The sequence below is a fragment of the Podarcis bocagei genome, assembly GCF_964188305.1.
Source record: "Podarcis bocagei genome assembly, chromosome: 4".
Classification (NCBI taxonomy): Eukaryota; Metazoa; Chordata; class Lepidosauria; order Squamata; family Lacertidae; genus Podarcis; species Podarcis bocagei.
This window is the reverse complement of record NC_138128.1, coordinates 45,419,133-45,425,245: the sequence shown is the minus strand read 5'-3', so window position 1 is coordinate 45,425,245 and position 6,113 is coordinate 45,419,133. Positions and strand designations below refer to the sequence as shown.

Sequence of the window (6,113 nt, the reverse complement as noted above, 5' to 3'; positions counted from 1 at the left end):
CTGGGCCCTGTCAGTGCTTGAATGGAATCACCTGAGAACCATATGTAGGCTGCCTTGAGTTCCATGAAGGAAGAATGGAAGGGAATCCCATTAATAAATTAAATTGGGGTGGTGGATGGGGAAAGGGTTAAGCACACCCTCCCCTTACTGGTTCTCTGCTTTATATCACCTGTTACCAGAGCAGGTTTTTTGTGGGAGCCAGAGGTAGAATTGTTACATGTACAGTGGTACCTCGGGTTACATACGCTTCAGGTTACATATGCTTCAGGTTACACACTCCGCTAACACAGAAACAGTGCTTCACGTTAAGAACTTTGCTTCAGGATGAGAACAGAAATTGTGCTCCGGCGGCACAACAGCAGCAGGAGGCTCCATTAGCTAAAGTGGTGCTTCAGGTTAAGAACAGTTTCAGGTTAAGTACGGACCTCCGGAATGAATTAAGTACTTAACCCGTGGTACCACTGTACTTCATTTAGCATCTAGTTCAGCCAGATGAACTCTTTCCAGAGTTGTAGTTATTATTTTATTTGAAAATTTGTAATCCACTCCTTCATAAAATATAACAAGGTGGCTTACAGTAAAATACAGTAAAATCAACCTATAAATATAAGTGAAGCATAATTAAAAACATCAGTTCATACTGGTTCATTTAAAGAAAGAAAAAATCCTGTCATGAAGGCCTGTCTAAACAGTGCAGTTTTCAGGAGACCCCTGAAAGATGGCAGGGGAGATTCCAGTTGGAGTTTGCAGGTAAGGCCTTCCACAGGGCTCAGTCCCTCATGGAGGGCAACCAAACTTAGGTTTACATCAACCCTCATGTTATCATTAAGCAAGAGAAAGATTGGTGTAGTGGTTGGAGTTTGGAGGTTCAAATCCCAAAGTTCTGCTGGGTGACCTTGGGCCAGTAGCTCCCTCATATAAATCTGCTTCCTAGGGTTGGTGTGATGATAAAACGGAAGGCGGGCCAGACGTGGCATTTTGTACTTTCTGGAAGATGGGTGCATTTGGGGTTTTTTTGTTTTTTTGTTTTTTACACAATAAATAAATAATTTGTACACACAGAGAATGGAAAGTTTTACAATGAATGACCACTAGATGTCCCTGTTGGTCAGTAATCTCAAGTGGATGCTTTAAGTAAAACAGCTGCCTGAAGCTGCAATCCTAACTTTACTAGCCTACATCTGCACCATGCATTTAAAACACTATCATAACTAACAGTCATGGCTTCCCTCAAAAAATCCAGGGGACAGTAGTTTGTTAAGGGTGCTGACAGTTTTTAGGAGACCCCTATTTGCCCACCAAATAGTTTGTTAAGGGTGCTGACAGTTTTTAGGAGACCCCTATTTGCCCAACAAATAGAAGGGGAAGAAATGGAGGCAGTGAGAGATTTTACTTTCTTGGGCTCCCTGATCACTGCAGATGGTGACAGCAGTCACGAAATTAAAAGACGCCTGCTCCTTGGGAGAAAGGCGATGGCAAACCTAGACAGCATCCTAAAAAGCAGAGACATCACCTTGCCAACAAAGGTCTGTATAGTTAAAGCCATGGTTTTCCATAAATCAGTAGTGATGTATGGAAGTGAGAGCTGGACCATAAAGAAGGCTGATCGCCAAAGAATTGATGCTTTTGAATTATGGTGCTGGAGGAGACTCTTGAGGGTCCCATGGACTGCAAGAAGATCAAACGCATCCATTCTTAAGGAAATTAGCCCTGAGTGCTCACTTGAAGGACAGATCGTGAAGCTGAGGCTCCAATACTTTGGCCACCTCATGAGAAGAGAAGACTCCCTGGAAAAGACCCTGATGTTGGGAAAGATGGAGGGCACAAGGAGAAGGGGATGACAGAGGACGAGATGGTTGGACAGTGTTCTCGAAGCTACAAACACGAGTCTGACCAAACTGCGGGAGGCAGTAGAAGACAGGAGTGCCTGGCGTGCTCTGGTCCATGGGGTCACGAAAAGTCAGACACGACTAAACAACAACAACAACAACATTTGCCCACCACCTACAATTTCCAGTGCTATTTTTCTAGAAAAAGAGGTGCCAGAACTCACCATGATTTCTTCCCTTGTTCTCTCATAATGGCGCCCACCTGAAAGATTCCAGAACTGAATTCCAGTGAGTTCCGGCTTTAACAATCAATCTGTCTTCACAGGGAACTGGGCATTCTAAGTCTCTGAGGGGAATAGGGTGTCCTAACAACTCTAAGCATCAAACTACAGTTCCCTCCCAGCGCTCTCTCCCTCTTTCTCTTCCCCACCTTGGTGTCCAGCCCCAGCATCTATTCAGAATTCTGGCAGATTTTCTCCTGCGGTCAGCACAGAATGGGGAATCCTCAGGAGATGTTGACAAGTAGGAAGGAGAGACGGGGACAGATTCCTCACCTCGAGACTCTGAATTCCGTCTAGTGTGTCAGGAAGATGGAGAACATGACTGGGAACTTGATGGGCCTTTGTGGCACCCATGGGCACCATGTCAATGAACCAGGGGCCTGACTGGGTCACAGGCTGCGTCCTACATTCTGCGCACAAGGCCCCAGGATTAATCTTCAACACTGCCAGTTGAAAGGATCTCAGATACAGGGCCAAGGAAGACTTATGTTGTAGTGCAGCAGGGACATGGGATGGAAGCTGAGGGAACAACACCTCTTCCCTTTGGGGCCTTTTCTTGGGAGCACAACAGAAGTGACAGCCAAAGCCAGGTCTTTGTGGCTTATCGCAGCTCACATGCTGACTCCTATGCTTCACTGAGGAGCCCTGAGGGAGGGGAAGGTTGGCGACTCAAGCAGGAAGGAGTCAAACCAAGTTTCCCTTCTGTGTCTATAGTTGGCTCAGCCCCAGCTTCTCCCGAGACTCCTTTTCCTCACTCATTCTTCCTCCCACTATTAACTGCCTTTTCCTGCTCAGCCATCATGTTCTTCTGTGACATCCCAGGCAGTCCACTGTCAATGGCAACAACTGGGGAAGCATCACTACGAACCCCCCACCCCAGGCCTGATCATCATCATTTTATTTGTATGCCGCCTTTCCACAGTTAAAACAATGCTGAAGGCAGCTTACGATATGAAAAGATCTACATAATTACAAACATAGCAAAGTAGTCCTAAAAATAAACACATTAAAAACTACATAACCGAACTGAACAATTTCCACATAAAAATAAAGATACAAAAAGTTAATAGCAGTAACAACAGCAAAAGCTCCCCCCAAATACCCCAGTTCTTGCTGGGCAGCAGCCGCAGTCCTTATGAGGCCAGTCAAGCCCCGCCCTGGGCCACGTGGATAATCATAGGAGGACACCAACAGTGATTTATTTGTTTATTTCTTATTTATTTCTCACCCAGCACACCCTTCATGTCTAATGATACCAACTCAAATGCATGATATCCCATTACATGAGGAAAAATGTAGAATATGCATTTAGAAATATAAGCTGGCTTGTTCAAGCCCTGCAGTTCTCTCCAATACTTTCGTGGGTGGTCTTGAGAAAAACTCACTGGCTTCAGACATCCCTGTAGAAGGGATTTTGTAACAACAAGAAGAAAAGTGGACAATGAGTGGACTAGCTGCCATCTGGCAGCATCACCCAGGCACCTCCACTCCTAGCTTCTGCCTGGTGACTTCATCTGCTAACTTCAGTCTGCCAGCTTCCAGGGCTTTCATCTATTCATGAATAGCCACCTTTCACACATCTCATTCATGCACATCTACACACCATTTCACCTTGACCACATTCGAAAGCTCCCATTCATTCATTCATTCATTCATTCATACAGACAGACATACACCAGCCAACATCCATGAAGAACACCAGTGAACGCATCCAACCCTCATTCATTTACTTTTGTGCCCAGGATTTATTCCACAAATATCCACCAGCTGCTGTTAACTGGCTCCCGAAGGTGAACTTCAACCAGCTTACATTCACAGATATCAACCTGCTTCAGCCTTGCAGCACCCACCAGCTCCTGAATGTGAACTTCGCCAGCATCTACCCACTGACATCTGCCAGCTTCTGTTAGGTCCACTGCTAGACATCAGCAAGCCTTCAAGCTGCAATCCCACCTAGCAAACAAACTTGCCTTGTTATTTCTCCATAGCATCCTGCTGCTAGCCTCCTATTCTCCAGTGTTCCTTCTCCAGGTGGGAAAAAGGGGCACTGTTGAATGTCACAGTTGTGTCCTGCTGGGGAACAGAGAAGGGCTTTCCCCTTGGCCTGCCTTCATATCCACTCAGCTGCTCAGTGCTTTTGTGACATCATAAGCAGTTTGCAACCAATGGCAACAGCTGTGCAGGTATCATCATCATATCCTCAGACCTCACAATCGTGGGTGCACCTCAGCAGTGATTCAATTGTGTGCCTGTCTGTATGCCAGTGTTGGCCGGGTACAGAAGTAGAAGAACAAATGTTTCGCACACACACATTTTCTTGAGTCCTAAAGATCTGGGCAAATTGGAAGCAAGGTGGGCCTGAGCAGGAAAATGTATTCCTCCCTCAGTCAAAGGACAACATTGCACAAGATTGCTGTATCCCCAACCTCTTCCCACCTGTATCAATAATACTGTATACACATTATGAATGTGCATTGGGAATGACACTGATGCACAGGAAAATCTGACATAGATGGGGGCGAGGATCATATTTGTAACTTTGGCCAGGTTTTTTGTGTCATCATACCAGAACTGCCCTTCATTAGAACTGCTTTGTATCATTTTAGGCTAAATTCCAACCCGTTTCAGTAACACAGACATAGCATTTGCAATAGTATTGGCATGCCTAAGTAATCATGCTGATGAGAAAGGGAAAAGAGAAAATGTGTCTTTCAACAGAAGTGGTTTGTTCCACTTCAGAGAGAGATACCTGAAGAATGCCACTGGCTCGACTTGCATCAAACCAGATGCCTGCTTCCAATCTATATTAGTTCAGAAAATAGACCGAATATCTTTTCTTCCTTGTTTATACTTCCCTGAAGATCTGGCTGTCCCCTCTGGCGTGACCTTGCTCAGAGGGGAAGGGGTGGGGTGTCAGAGGAGCAACCCCTCTCCTAAATCCCTTTGTTCACCACCAAGCCAAGCGGTAAATATGTACAACATTACGTATGTATAATGGAGTGTAAATAATCCCAAAAAGTGCCTTGTAAATAGACTCCAAGTTTATCCTTTATTAATGAGCCGCTGAGCATCCTGCTGCTTTAGAGCAGCAAGGCTTTCATAATATCAAACCCTAAATTACACTTGGTGTCTCTCATTCCCGGCAAACGAGAATCATTTCAGGCCTCTTTGCTGCCTGTATTTATTTATTCATTTATTGATTTTTGCGAGAGTGAGCCCAGCATTCTCTGTGCTGCCATTTAGTAACGTTGAAGCCCCTGTAAATGGGAACTCTACACCCAAAAGCAAGCACAATAAAAGATGCCAAGGGGAAAATGGAAATTGCTGCCTTCCAACCGGTGCCTCCTCCTTGCTCCTGCCCCTCCCTGCAAGTCCAAAGCTTATTGGATCTTAGGGTGTGCTTTGCACCTTCCACTGAGGAAGGTGGAAGAGGGAGGCAAGGTCTTAAGAGACCGGGTACTTTAAAAACCAAGACCAATCTGGCAGAGGTAGACTTAGTTCCAAGACTTCTCCAGGCCTCATGCCAACAGGGAAGTTGCTTTGCTCAGTAGGGGGTCACTACAGTTTTGAGGAAGGGCCATCAATGCTAAGCAGGAATGTCAGTAGGACATCCTGGTACACTGTATGAGCATTGGGGCACCTGTGTGCACACGCATACTACCATCCATCTTTTGGCAAGAACAGCTGCTTATGTACATATATAAACTTCACCAAGCCAACCCCACAGGGCTGTTGCAAAGATAAAAGGCAGGAGCGGAGGATAGCATGCCCAACCTAGAACTCCTGGGAGCAAAAGCAATATACAAATATATAATGTAATTTACAGATCATGTAAAGAAAGATAGAAAAGCAGCCTCCTTGCTTTAACTGCAGCATTTCACAGTCCTGATATTTATAGCAAAAAGCAAGAGAAAAGTTTGTCAACCCTGATAAATAGCAAGATGCAAACCACTACCACCACCTAAGTATCCGTAGTTTCATAACTTTGGCATCTGATCTTGGA

The 6,113-nt window shown here is 45.2% G+C and overlaps 1 protein-coding gene across 2 annotated transcripts in view; it reads right to left on the bottom strand.

The window, feature by feature from the left end:
• The window catches only part of POLL (DNA polymerase lambda), a 131,256-nt gene that overhangs the window by 74,301 nt on the left and 50,842 nt on the right, over positions 1-6,113 (bottom strand). The gene's annotated exons all lie outside the window — the stretch shown is intronic.